Here is a 15381-nt window from a genome sequence, read left to right as displayed (position 1 = left end):
TTGAAATAACAACTAAATTCTTCCTATAAAATCAAATCAATTTTTAGAAAAAATTGAATAATATATCCAAGTGTTTAACTAGACAATCATAAAAATAAAAAAAAAATAAAAAATCTCATAGTATAACACATAAAAAAATAAAGGCAGAGAATCATATTAGGTAGAATAAAATATGCTAATATTAATCTGTTTGTTTAAATAGTAGGGTTTTAGGGTATGAAAAATTTACAATTATAATTGTCACGCCCCAAACCCGATACTCGGGATTTGTGACCATGACCGGCATGCTAATATCAAGCCTAAACCTGATATTAACAAGAACCACTTAACTTTTACAAAACTTTTACCAAAAGCTTTCTTTTTCTTTTCAATCCTTGTTTCTTTACTTAAATTATATAACCTTTGACTTGACATTCAGAGCATCTACATTGTACTCCAAAGAATAACATAATCCACCAATCATTTAATTTCCACACTTTTACATAATACATCGCTTGATACTTTAAGGTATACACAACTTTCATTTGATCCTAAAATACACAATAACTATAAAGCTAAACGTCAGAATGCTAATTTAGGATCTATACATATAAAACTAACACCAGCTCCTTCCAAACTCGACTAAGGCTCCCTCTGTTCCAAAATAAAACCTGCTAACTGAAAAAGTGGAAGGGGTGAGCTACACAGCTCAGTAAAGGTAAGATATATGAGAATTCAATAAGGATGCATGTAAATCAAATCATTTCATTCTATGAATATTCGAATAGGAGAACATCTTTTCATGCATAGTATTTTATACTATTCAGTATAAGTTAGCTTTTCATGGGAAAATAATTGTTCTCCATTTTCTTATCAGAATAATATTACCAAAACCTTTCGGATTAAAATTCTTTCACTTCCTAAAAAGTCGTCATATATATATTCTCATTACAAAATAATTATTTTAACTTAAATTAGATGATCGGCAACTTTGTATTAAACTAGAAACATCTTGACTAATAAGAAAACTTTTCTTTATAAACCTCTTTCCAAAATTTATTACAACTTTCATAGTCATAAAACTTAACATTTCATAAAGAACAGGTATCTGATAACTTTTAAACATAACTTGTACTTTCATCAGAAACTTTACCTTTATAGCAGAACAGAACTTCATAAACTTTTATCTTTAATGAACAGCTTTCTTTTCATCAGAAACTTCTTATTTTCATGAGAACTTTTAACTTTTCATAATGCATTTAAACAAAATAATTCTCTCATGATTTATAACATAACATAGTTGTTCATATCATATTGGTTAGTCCATATCTGATAAGCTGTACAGAGAAGGTCTCATTACATTTGGGTGCCCCCATGTGTATGATATTGTCCTCTTTGGGAGGCTTGATGGCACATCCCCTCCAGGTTTTGTTCCTCTCCGCCGTCCGTACACATTGGGGAGAAGACTTTATTTAGATTAGAGTTACGGGCAACCTCATTTCCTCTACTTTAAATGGCCTAGAGTTACGGGCAACCCCATTTCCTCTACTTTAAATGGCCAAACATATCACATTTTTCCATGGAAAGCCAATAATTAACCCCTACTGGCTGAGTTCAGATTACCAGAGGACATAACACGAAAACATTTCATACTTTACATCATACTGAAATTTCTTATTTTGCATAACATTTCATAATAATAGTGTTTCCATTCTTTTCATTAAACATCATGTTCATGAAATCAATAATAGCATCAATATGCTTAAATCATATACATAAGTTTTTCGAAAGTTCACGAACATATCTTTGTCAGAATAATGATTACATGCCATATCTCTAATCAAAAACATTTTAATGCATAATATACTTTAAAATAACCTCATGACTTACCAAATGCTCATATAACTTATCTCTTACCTGAAAGCAGAGGAATTGAGAGCCTAAAGTCGAAGGAGCTTAGACTTGGATACTGGTAACACCTAAACCATAAATCGAAGCTTATTACTATCCATAATTTCCTTGTCATAGACTCACACAATCAACTCAAAGCCTATTTCTTAGAATTAAGGAAATCCTAATCCCACCTCAAAGAGGTTCCCACAAACACAAAATGCATCCATCAGACAACATGATATACTACACCATAGAGAAACCAATTCATAAAATTTATGTATGATTCTAACGTATCAAAGGATGAGCATATTAAATTATAGCTCAAAATATACATCCTAACTCGAGAATTAAATCCTCAAAATTAGGCATGTCCCTTACTGTTTACTGTTCTATTCCAGCAGCATATGCCCCATTTGTAAAATACAAACGGGTGTCCAAACACATCCAATTGTCATGAAATTTTACAGAATCACTCCCCTGTATGTCCAGTATATACCATAAAAATTTCGGATTCAAAGCATAAACCCATGATTTACTAAAAATCACGTAAGACAGCATACTCAAATCTGTTCTGTCTGAAATTCATGCAACTTATAAATTAAACCATTATTTTTATGTTTATCCAAATTCTGTGAGACCACTTCTATAACAGCCACAAGTGTCTTAGGTTTCATAGGAATTATCCCTAGCATCCAAATTTACTATATGCAATTTAATACATAATTTATCATGCATAAACACAGAATCTGTCACAGTGACAGCTTTGCAACGTTTTATCATAAATTCATAAACAATTACCAAACAATGGTATTTTCATATGGGGATTTTTATACACTCATAAGACATGTTATAAAACACTTATACATAGTCATTTACCCATTTAAAGCAAAAATACACACAACAAAAATCCCAGCAGCAGCATCAAAAATACTCATCCTAAATTTTTCTTACTTCCTTAATCATATAAAATCATTAATTAGTAAAAACCCTAATCTACCTTCCACAAACCATCAACACAGCTCAAAGCTTCTTAAAATAGCATATATATATATATATATATATATATGGACTTACATGAAAGGATTTTCCTTTCCTAGTGGCTGGACCAGAAGGTATGAGAGGTAGAGAGCTTGAGAGAATTGAAAAGAGCTTCCTTCTTGCTGCTGGACTTTCTGTCTGGTGCAGCCAAGAAAATGGGATAAGGGGAACACTTTTGGGTGGGTTTTTGTCTTTCTTTTGGTGTGTGAACCGGTGGACTTGAGAGGAAGACTCAAGGGAGCTTCCTAGCACTTTCCTTAAGAGAAAAAGAGAGTAAAGTAAGCTGAAATTTCAGACTTGGTGTTTACCCGTAGGAAACGGAGAAGTAAGGAGCTTCTTGGATGTTCTATTTGTTTGAGAAAGTCAAGGAATAGGTGAGGTGGAGCTTGGTGATTGCATGGCCAAGTCTTGGTCTATGGGGTTTGTCATCATGCATGGTTCTTTGACTTTACATGTGTTGGATTTTAATTGATTGCATGTGGGTGGAATTCTACTATACTATCTCATGCATCATGCTTAGTTAAAATACCAACAACTATATATATATATATATATATATACATCTCATAACTTAACCACCTAATATAGTTTTGTACATGCTAAATATATATTTATAATACAAATAGTCATTTCAATTATTTATAATGTTTACAATTTCTTATTCAATGACATTATAAAATAATATGTTTATTAAATACTTTTATATTAATTTTTGTAAGTAAGTGGCTTAAAATATTAATAATACTTAACCACTTAAACACATAGTTTAATTATAAAAATTGGGTCGGGGTGTTACAATAATCCTTAGTAACGCGGGGCGGGGCGGGGCGGGGTGGGTCTAAAAAGTCTAAACCCATCCCCACCCTGCCCCGTGCTGCGGGGCTAAAATCTTGCCCCATCCCCACTCTACCACCTTTGCGAAGCGGGGAAAACCTGTACGGGGCGAAGTGGGGAGGGACGGGTTAAGCGGGGCAGGGAAAAATTGCCATCCCTATACTCAAACAATTATATTTCCAAGAAAATAATATGTTTTTAAATTTGGGAGAGATGAATTATTTTTTGATGAATTATTATTTCCATAATTGTTATGTGCATATGGGAAGTTTATTTATTTGGAAATATATTAATTTTATAAATGATTACATACATTAAGGAATAGCTATTACAAGTTTACAACTCGTTATATATATAAAAAAAAAAAAAAAAAAAAAAAAAAAAAATATTACAACCCTTTTAGAGGGGAATAGTTATTCCTAATTTAAAAAAAAAATTATTCATAAGGAATGATTATTTCCTGTAATAAAAACATAACCAAATTGTTGAATGGCTAAACCATAAGAATAACTATAATATTACAGTGTCTATTATAATCTACCAAACATGCCCTAAGAGTTGACAAAAATATAAAAATAATCCTCAATAGTATTCAACTTAGGTAATAATTTTAATATGCGTATACTTGTGTTTATATTTAAATGCAACTATAAATTTGCATGATATTACATGTTAGCACCGGGAGGGGGGTAATGGCCCCTCGGGTTTCTTAAAAAAATCCCTCTCCCTCCTTACAATTTATATGAAAAACATATCTTGATTTTTACACATTCCTCCCCCCCCCCCCCCAAAGAAAGTAATCTGGCTTCGCTACTGCATGTTAGTGTGAAATAAATATATAATAAACCAGCATACACATTTGCTTGTAACTCTTTTATAATAAAAAATTTTGTACTCCAAATGGTTTCTCTCTTCTTATTTTCCTTCTTTTTTAGGAAATAGTTTCTCTCTTTAGTGTATGGTTATGATGGGATGGGATAGAAGTAGGATCCATGTCTAAATCCATTTTTTTTTTTTTTTTTGGTTGAGATAGTCACAATATGTAGCTAATACCGCTACTCGCCTTTCCCCTTAGACTTCTAAATACTTTGTGCATAGAGATGTGCCAATTAAGTTACAAGACTTTTAGTAAGTACCAATCATTTGATTAGCCTATTCCTAAATAAATTGGACAAGTTTGCCCCTTGCAAATTATCACTAAGGTAACAAACAACTTATACTTTTGATCTCAATATGTAATTGTTATATATTCATTCAAATAACTTAGTAGTTACGACAAAATTTAAGTACAATATCAAACTAACAATACATATTTGGGATTATATTTAATTAATTATATAAACTAATACCTTCAAAACACTAATATACATTTAATTGAAAAACCTAATATATCACACCTAAGGAATTATACCTAAGTTTTACTTTGCGGTTATATGATAGAATACATGGATAATTATATAATTTGCTACCTTTTTTCTCAAAAGAAAAAAAAAAAAAAAAAAACTGCTACCTATTTTATTGAAAGTGATTATTCCAAACGGATTTAGCTCAATTTGTCTGGGAAATTATGTTTTAAAATAACTTCTGTAAGAACCAAGCACAAGACTTCTGGGCCTTAGGTCACTTGGGCTCACAATTTATTTGTAGTGGGCTTAAGGATTTCCTACAGTGGGTCGTTCTCGGCAGAGAGACTCAAAGTAACACTCAATTGATACTCTCTCCTTGACTGTTTTCTCTCAATTTTTCTGAACCCCTTCTTCTCCCAACTTTCTTCTATTTATAGCTAAGGTTAGTGGGGAGATTATGATTACAGCCACCGTTAGTGCTACTGGAGGTCCAATATTATCTGATTGAAGTGGATGTTTAGGTGAAAGGGCCGGTGCAGCATTTATGATCTTGGAACTTGGCTTCATTTTGACCGACTATGTTCGGCAACTCATCTCCCCGGGAATATCACAATTTCCCGGGAACAGTTCGTATATTTGACCGGGAACGTTTGTCCGATCACCTCTCGGAATTCAATACCCTACGCTTGTTCGCACATGAAGGAAGCTCCAAGAAGGGCGCAGGACAACTGGACCTTTCTGCTGGACCTTTGCCCAAGGCTGGTATGGGACTCGGCCCAGGGCCTGTGTGGGATTGGGCCCAGGGCCTGTATGGGACAGGGCCCAGGGCCTGTGTGGGCCTAGGGTCTCGGCGCCGTACAATAGCCCCCCCTTGATTCATACTCGGTCGCCGAGAAGAATCAAGGAGCTGTTTGGGCCTCTTGACCTCGGGAACCTTCTTGTCTGGGACTTATGACAGTTACTTTTTACTAATATTCTCAAAAGACGCGCCGTCTCGCGGTGCCAGGCGCAGTCGTCATTATTGCCTGACAGTTCGTGAACCGAAGCGGCGCGCGAATCGGTTACGTTTGGCAGTCGCTGGGTCGCTCGTAAATTGTGCCCATTTATTGCTTGAATAAACGTTTCTTCTCCCCCCACTTCGTTTTGGCCTTATAAATAGTCCCTCTCTGAACACCATGCCATTTTTCCTTCGCCTCTGATCTTTAGTGCTTACTCTCTGCCGACCACACTTCTGTGCGCTTGCTTGCTCAGTGTTATTTTCCTCCTTAGAACCCAAAGTAAGTCTTTCTTCCCCTTCCAGTTCCTTCAGCTTTGTTTCTTTGAGTTCACTTTTGTAGTTTTAGGTTTTATAGATGGGTTACTCTTACCTTCTAGAATCCCCGGCTGCTTTGGCCACCTTTAAGAGTAAATTTAGTATTCCCGATGACGTGGACGTGGCTTACTGCCATGAGAGTGATATGGAACTCCACCGAGGGCAGGGTACAACCTTCTTTCCTTTGATGTCCATTTTAGAAGGTGGGGTCAGGTTCCCCGTAGATCCCCTCTTGATAAGCACACTCACTTACTATGGGCTGTGCCCTAACCAGCTTCCCCCCAATTTTTACCGGGTAGTTAGTTGTGTCAGTAAGTTAAACCACACCTTTAACTTACAGTTAGACCACCATGATATTAACCAAATGTACAGCCTCTGTGGGAGCAAATCCACCAATTATTACCTAAAGACAAGGGATGCTCGGGTACGGCTGATATCGTGCCTACCCGATTCGAACAGGAACTCCGCCGGGGAGTTCGTCAGGGTGCGCGGCAATTGGTTTGCCGGGGAGATCCCTTGCCCCCTTACACGGCGTGAAGTGGGTTCGTACCATCCCCTTCATATAATTGTTTTCCCCCGCCTCTTCTTTTCTTCTTATTGGAGTAAAAAAAAAATTTATTGTTAAAGGCTAATGCGTCACCTGTTCTTTTGCAGACGGTAAAGTGTTTGTTCAGGACCTCAGAGCCGTCCACACTAGGGATTTAAACTTCGTCCTCCGTTCCGAGATATACGTGCATTGGGACGGGCAACTCCGAGCCTCACACTTGATCCTCGGAGTGGAGCCGGTTTATTCTACTTGGCAGCCTTTCAAGCAGGCGCTGATAGTTGACAGCCCCCTGCTATCATACATAGACGTCCGGTACGTAAATTTTTTGCCGCCGAAGCTTACAACCGGGGAACGGGTATCTCAGCGCCTTAGAGAGAGAGCTCACGAAGCCATACAGCAAGGGGACCAAGCCCAAGAGCAGCCCCCTCTCGAGAATCCACCTGTCGAGCCTCAACAGCAAGTGATAGAAGCGGCTGCCTTGCTAGCTGAAGCGATCCAACCCGGTGCAAGAATGGTGGCAAGGAGAGTCATGACCCTCGACCGGTTCGTGCCTGGTGCCGGGCAGCCCAACCAGCCCCCGCCTACTCAGCGTCGGGGTCAAGTGTTTTAGCCTCCTCCCCCTTCGCAGTCCGGACGGGCCCGTAAGAAGCAGAAAGTAACCGAGCAACCTTCCACGGGCCCGGGGGATGCCGCAGTCCAGACTCCTCCCCGACCAACAGGTGGAATTGTTATCCGCGAGCTGCCAACCGAAGCTGGCACCAGGGGCGCGTCCTCCTCCCAAGTGGCTTCAGCGTGGGAGCCAAAGTTCCTTTTGGACGGCAAGCCATTGCCCTTAACCGCCTCTGTTCGGATGTGGGATAAGGGCGAGGGCGGCCGTATTGCCCAAACTTTGGTTGAAGCTCTCCAACTTCCCGAGGACGTGCACGCTTTCGAGGATGGGTCCGAGGAGTCTGTGGGGCACCGGCTAGAGTGGCACGCCATTGCGGTAATTCTTTTGTCTATCTACTCCATATAGATTTCCTTTTGTTTCTTTGCTAACCTCCGTGCTTGCTAGGCCGCTCAACTGGCTCACATTGTGGCTGCCCGGGCACGGGAGCTTGATGAGGAAAACGAGCGTGAGAAGGGGGCGCGGGAGTCAGCAGTGAAAACGGCCAAGGAAAAGCTGAAAATTGCTGAGGCTGCTGAGAAGAAGGCTGCTGCTGCGGAGAAGTTCCGGGCATTGGCCGAAAAAAGGAATTCAAAGCTCCTGACCAAGCAAAATGAGATGGAGGTCAAATTAGCCGAAGCCATCAGCCTTAACACTTCCAATGCCGAGGAGATAGCTGATCTCAGGGCAGGCTTGGCGGCCGCGGAACAAAAGTGGTATGACGTAGGTTTTGCCGACACCGAGAACTCCGCAGAGCCGGTGGTGGCTCGGGCTCGGAATATGGGTTTCGAGGCCGGGTGGTTTGCCGTTCTTCAGGCAATGGGAGTTCCTGAAGATTCGCCGCTGAGAGACCCCGGCCAAATTCCATTTCCGAACCCTGTACCTGCCGTCCAGGACGCCCTTGCTGCTTTTGACGAGGAGGAGACGGCCAGTATGAGGGAGCTGGTTGAACAAATCGATTCTCACGCCGAGCTCGAGGAAATGGAGGCCACGAGCATCCCGACTGTGCAGGAGCTTCTCGGTGAGGGCCAGCCTTTTCCCCTGACCGTTCAGCAGGAAGTGCCACCGCCGACCCAACCTCCCAGCTAATTTTACTTTTATTTACTAGCTTATTTTTATTTTATTGGTTTTATTTGCCTATGTCACCGGGATGTGGTGATTGAATAATTGCTTTAATTTATTGGTTTTATTTGCCCACGTCACCGGGGTGTGGTGGCTAAACGATTGCTTTTATTTGTTTAATTAGTAGTTCGTTTTCTTTTTCCGTTTCAATTTGTTGAATGAATTTATATTTATTTGTGTTTTGCTTGAATTATACCAGTGCTATGGCCGCTTAATAGAATGGTACCCCCGAAAACCTGTTGTGCGGCGCTGTGGGTAATTTGAGAGCGTTATTGGACTTAGTATTTGTAAAAGGGTTAGGTTTTTATCAGGTTTTGGTTTAACCGAGAATTGTGTCTTCGTCCTTAGAGTATTTGTTTGTAAAGTTTCCACTTGTCCGGATATTTGATTTTAACCGAGAATCAAGTTTCTGTCCTTATAGATTTATTTGTAAGGTTCCAACCTGCTCGGCAATTTTGGTCGTGCCGAGGGTCAGGTTTCTGTCCTTAGGATTTATTTGTAAGGTTTTCACCTGCTCGGTGATATTGATCGAGCCGAGGGTCAGGTTTCTGTCCTTAGGATTTATTTGTAAGGTTTTCACCTGCTCGGCGATATTGATCGAGCCGAGGGTCAGGTTTCTATCCTTTGGATTTATTTGTAAGGTTTTCACCTGCTCGGCGATATTGATCGAGCCGAGGGTCAGGTTTCTGTCCTTAGGATTTATTTGTAAGGTTTTCACCTGCTCGGCGATATTGATCGAGCCGAGGGTCAGGTTTCTGTCCTTAGGATTTATTTGTAAGGTTTTCACCTGCTCGGCGATATTGATCGAGCCGAGGGTCAGGTTTCTGTCCTTAGGATTTATTGGTGATTCTCTTGGTGTGCGGTTACAGAGTCAAAAACAGCACACAAAAAAAAAAATTCATCATGCTCTTAATCTTAATAGAATACAAGTTCTGGCTTACACTGACGATTATGCGTAGAATTTCTTCAGGTTGTTGGCGTTCCATGGTCGGGGGAGCGGTCTCTCGTCTAGGTCTTCCAAGTAGTAGGCCCCTGCACCTACGATGGCTGTGATTCTGTATGGTCCCTCCCAACTTTGAGCAAGCTTCCCTGTAGCCATGTCCCGCATGTTCCCCACTACCTTTCTTAACACTAGTTCCCCGGCATAGAATTCCCTGGCCTTTACATTTCGGTTGTACCTTTGGGCCAGCTTCTGCTGATACTCGGCAAGACGTATGGTCGCGGCCTCCCTGCATTCTTCTAGCCAATCCAAATGCTCCATCATCAGGTCGGCGTTCTGTACGGGGTCAAACCCGGCTACCCGTGCACTGCATAAGCTCACCTCGGTTGGTATCACTGCTTCTGCTCCGTATGCCAGAGAAAACGGGGTTTCCCCTGTGGATCTCCTGGGGGTCGTGCGGTAAGCCCATAAAACACTGGGTAGTTCTTCTGCTCATCTTCCTTTCGCTCCATCCAACCTTCTCTTGAGCCCGTTCAAAATAGTCTTGTTTACTGCTTCAGCTTGGCCGTTACTTTGTGGGTATGCCGGGGTTGAATACTTGTTCTTGATGCCGAGCTCGCTGCAAAAGGTCCAAAAAGCGTTGCTGTCGAACTATAGCCCATTGTCTGTCACTAGCGAATTCGGCACCCTAAACCTTGTAACTATGTTTTTCCATACAAATTTTTTCACGTCAGTATCCCGGATATTGGCCAAGGCTTCAGCTTCAGCCCACTTTGTGAAGTAATCTACAGCCACCAGTAAAAATCGGCGGTTCCCCGTTGCTCGGGGGAATGGCCCGAGGATGTCAAGCCCCCATTGTGCAAATGGCCACGGGCTGCTGACAGGATTTAGACGTCCTGCCGGCTGATGGATCATTGGGGCGTGCTTTTGACACTGTTCGCAACTCCGAACATATTCGGCGGCATCCTTCTGCATCTGTGGCCACCAAAACCCCTGTGTCATTGCTCTGTGTGCTAAAGATCGTCCCCCAGCATGCCCGCCGCACACTCCTTCATGCAGCTCGGTCAGAAGCTCCTTGACTCTTTCAGGATGCAGGCACAAGAGGTAAGGGCCCGCGAAGGACCTTCTGTACAACTTTCGGTCCGAAGACAACCAGTACCTGGGAGCCATTCGTCGAATCTTGTTGGCCTCCGCCTCATCCTCTGGAACTTTATCTTCGGAAAGGAAGTCTATGATCGGGTTCATCCAGCATGGTCCGGCTACCGCCACCTGCGCAACCTCTACTCCGGCCTGGTCGAGAGCAGTCTTCACACAGATGCTTGGCTCCCTTATAAGTTCTATCGTGAAAAGCCTCGGCGTGTCCTCGGTAGCCGATGAGGCTAACGTGGCAAGAGAGTCAGCATGCTTGTTTTGTGAGCGGGCTACCTGGGATATCTTTACCGTTCCAAACTGACCGATAATTTGCTTTGCCGTACTTAGATAAGCTTTCATTCGGGGGTCCCGAGCCTCGAAGTCCCCAGTGATCTGATAAACAACCAGCCGAGAGTCCGAGTAGATCTCTACGTCCTTTGCGCCCAGATGCAATACTGCCCTCAACCCGGCCAGTAGGGCTTCATACTCGGCTTCGTTGTTCGAGGCTTTGAACCCCAATCTGAAGGAGTGTTCCAGTCGCATACCTTCAGGGGTGATTATGACAATACCAGCCCCGGCCCCCATAGCATTTGAAGCGCCGTCCACAAATAACCTCCACGGGCGAATCTCCGCACTACAGATTACCTTGCCTTCATTCTTGGGTGTAAATTCTGCGATGAAATCGGCGAGAACCTGTCCCTTCACCGAGCTTCTAGGTCGGTATCTTATGTCGAACGATCCCAACCGAGTCCCCCATTTAGCAATTCGTCCTGTGAAGTCGGATCTCTTCAACAGTGATTGCAATGGATACTCGGTGAGGACGAACACTGTGTGTGCCTGGAAGTAGTGTGGTAACTTCCTCGTGGCGTGCACCAGGGCCAAAACCAACTTTTCAAGAGGCAGGTACCTTGTCTCGGCATCGACCAAGGTTTTGCTCACGTAATACACCGGCAGTTGCACTCCCCGGTCCCTTAGTAACACAGCACTTACGGCATGATCGGTGACTGCAAGGTACATAAACAGATCCTCCCCGGGCTCCGGGGCCATCAACCTCGGCGCCTTTGCCAAATATTCCTTTAGTTCTCGAAAAGTTTCGTCGCAGCTCTCGTCCCATTGAAACCCCTTCCACTTCTTCAGAAGTTGATAGAATGGCAGGCAGCGATCGGCAAACTTGGAGATGAATCGGTTCAGGGCAGCCAACATTCCAGTGAGCACTTGCACCTCCTTAGGATTGCTCGGTGGTTTGAGGCGATTGACGGCCTCTATTTGGTCGGGGTTAGCCTCTATTCCCCGAGTGGAGATCAGATAACCCAGGAACTTACCAGCCCCCACTCCGAAAGTGCACTTTTCGGCATTCAGGCGCAGCTTGTGCCGTCGTAGTATCTCGAATACTCCCCGAAGGTCTTCAGTATGCAGCGACTCTTTTCTGCTTTTTACCACCATGTCGTCGATATAAACTTCAACCGTGCATCCAATTTTTTCTCGGAACATCCTTGTCATCATACGCTGGTAGGTGGCCCCGGCATTCTTCAATCCAAACGGCATGACCTCGTAGTGATAGTTTGCGTTCGGGGATATAAACGCTGTCTTTTCTCGGTCCTCGGGCGCCAAGGCAATCTGGTGGTAGCCTTGGAAGGCGTCCAGGAAGCTCATCCTCGGGTGCCCGTACGTGGCATCTACTAGCTGATCAATCTTGGGCATCGGGAATGGGTCCTTGGGACACGCTCTGTTCAAATCTGTGAAGTCCACACAAACTCTCCATTTACCGCTCTTCTTCTTCACTACGACAGTGTTTGCTAGCCATCTCGGGAAGAATATTTCTTTTATGACTCCGGCTTCCTTCAGTCGCTGGACCTCCAGGTTTACTGCATCGACGTGTTCCTTTGATGCTCTTCTCGGCTTCTGCTTCTTCGGGGGAAATGATGGGTCCACGTTGAGTTTGTGAACGATGAATTCGGGGTCTACGCCGGGCACTTCATACGGGTTCCATGCGAAGACATCTATGTTCTGCAACAGGAACAACAACATCTCTACCATTTCCCGGTCATTCATGCTTGTACCTATCTGGAAATATTTGTCACTATCTGGGAGAATTCTTACCTTCAGCACCTCCTCGGCAACGTCTGCCCCAGTTTCCCGGGGTTTCTTCAATTGCTATGCAGTCTCTTTCTCGGCATGCTCAGCTTGACCAAGCTGTTCCTTTTCCCACCGGACCGCGGCTACAAGGCATTGCTTCGCCACTTGTTGATTCCCCCTTACCTCTGCAACTCCATACTCAGTAGGAAATTTTACTTTCATGTGAAGGGTGGACGGAACAGCCCCCATGGCGTGAATCCACGGCCTCCCCAGGATTGCGGTGTAAGGTGCGAATGATCGGACTACTATGAATGTAACTATAACTTCCTTGCCTTCCATGTCCACTGGGAGAGAGATTTGCCCTTCGGGAATCATGACTCTCCCGTCAAACGAGACCAATGGCGTGTCATACTTCGCCAAATCCTGGGTCTTTAACCCGAGCCCTTCGAAGAGGTCCGGGTACATGACGTCAGCCCCGCTACCTTGATCAATCATCACCCTCTTCACCAAGAATCCGCCTATCCGGGCTGTCACCACCAAAGCGTCGTCGTGAGGCTGGATCGTCCCTTCCAAATCATCTTCTCCGAACGAGATGGCCAGCCGTCCAACTTTCTTTTTCTTCTTGGATGATTCTCCCTCCGCGCAAGGCACTGTCATTATCCTTTTTACCGCTGCTGCTCTTCTCGGTGCGGCATGAATGACGTCGATTACCCCCAGGGGTGGTGGAAGGGGGTTCCTTTTCTGTTGGGCGCCCTGCCCGTGCTCCCGGTCAATGGAATCTGCTACAAACTCTTTCAGGTGCCCTGCCTTCACTAACTGTCCGAGATGATCTTTTAATACCCTACACTGCTCGGTGGTGTGCCCCTTGTCTCTGTGATAGGTGCAGTATAGGTTCTGGTTCCTCCGAGATGGGTCGCCCCCCATTTTGTTCGGCTATCTGAAGAATGGCTCGTTCCTTATCCGTTCCAAGATTTTGTGCACGGGCTCTTTAAACACCACATTAACCCCTTCGATCTGCACCTCTGGTTCCTGCATTCTGAAGTCCCTTTTCGGCTTTGGCCGCAAGATGCTTTGCCGAGATCTCCCCGTAAAAGGCGCTTTCCCCCTGCTTTGCAGCCGGTCATCCTCCAGGCGTTTGTACTCCTCTATGCGTCTCATCAGTTGCCTCATATCCTCCGGGGGTCTTCTTGTCAGTGACTCCCGCAATTCAGAATCTTCGGGGAGCCCCATCCTGAAGGTGCTAGCCGCAATTTTCTCGTTTCCTCCACCAATCTCGTTGTAGAGTTCCCAGTATCGGCCGGCATAACTCCGAAGGGTTTCCCCGACCTTCATCTTCATGGAAAGCAATGCGTCGACCGGCTGTTGCACTCGGCTGCATGTTACGAACCTGCTACCGAATTCCTGAATCAGCTCGGCGAAGCTGTGTATAAAACCTTTCCGCAACCCATTGAACCATCTCAGTGCGGTAGAGCCGAGACTAGAGGGGAATACTTTACACATCAATGCATCGTTGTGCGCATGCAAAGACATCATGTGGATGTAATGACTGACATGCTCCACGGGGTCTGACCTCCCTTCATAGGAATTGAATGGTGGTCGCGTGAATCTGCTCGGCATGGGTGCCCGTTCAATCTCATCGGAGAATGGAGACCGAGCTGCCATCCGCAAGGCTCTGCTCATGGCGTCCATTGCGGCGTTGTGGTGCCGCCGCTCCTCTGGTGACTCTGATCCTTGGTTATCATATCCATGCGATCGGGAACGGTCCCGTCTACGACGCGTCTCCCGGGAGTGCCGATGTGACTCTTGAGAGCGTGATCGGTCTCGGTATTGTTGCGTAACTGATCGGCTGGAACCCTCCTCGCCACGGTTTCTCCTGGGTTGGGGGTTGTGGTTCCTTTCGTGGCGCCGACCCCTTGCTTCCAACTCCAAGTCCATTACCAATCTGCGTAACCGCTCCAGCTCTCGGTCTCTATCATCATATTGCCGATGTGCTGAGACGCCTGAAATTGTCCGGTGTGTCTAGGCCGATCCTTCTCCCAATCCGGACCTTTCCTCTCCTCTTGGATGCTCCCTATCCTCCAGCCGTTTCTGCCTTCTCTCCCTCCACGTCGATCCCCGAGAAGATCCTGCGGAATTGCTCGGAACATGCCCCCCTGAACGCTCTTCAGACATCTCCCTTGCTTGAGTCTCACTCAAACCACAGCTTCGTAGGAAGGCCCCACGGTGGGCGCCAATTGTAAGAACCAAGCACAAGACTTCTGGGCCTTAGGTCACTTGGGCTCACAATTTATTTGTAGTGGGCTTAAGGATTTCCTACAGTGGGTCGTTCTCGGCAGAGAGACTCAAAGTAACACTCAATTGATACTCTCTCCTTGACTGTTTTCTCTCAATTTTTCTGAACCCCTTCTTCTCCCAACTTTCTTCTATTTATAGCTAAGGTTAGTGGGGAGATTATGATTACAGCCACCGTTAGTGCTACTGGAGGTCCAATATTATCTGATTGAAGTGGATGTTTAG

At 44.2% G+C, this 15381-nt stretch overlaps 1 long non-coding RNA gene across 1 annotated transcript; it reads right to left on the bottom strand.

Annotated features, from left to right (window-relative positions):
• Positions 1 to 443: 443 nt before the first annotated feature.
• Positions 444 to 3252, bottom strand: LOC126713437 (uncharacterized). The gene is made up of 2 exons (XR_007651343.1): positions 2947 to 3252; positions 444 to 1958 (listed from the first exon to the last, which is right to left on the bottom strand). It is a non-coding gene; the product is annotated as an uncharacterized LOC126713437 (long non-coding RNA).
• Positions 3253 to 15381: the final 12129 nt, after the last annotated feature.

This window comes from Quercus robur, chromosome 2, assembly GCF_932294415.1.
Source record: "Quercus robur chromosome 2, dhQueRobu3.1, whole genome shotgun sequence".
Classification (NCBI taxonomy): domain Eukaryota; kingdom Viridiplantae; phylum Streptophyta; class Magnoliopsida; order Fagales; family Fagaceae; genus Quercus; species Quercus robur.
The sequence above is the reverse complement of the archived record's forward strand: the minus strand, read 5'-3'. Positions and strand labels throughout refer to the sequence as shown.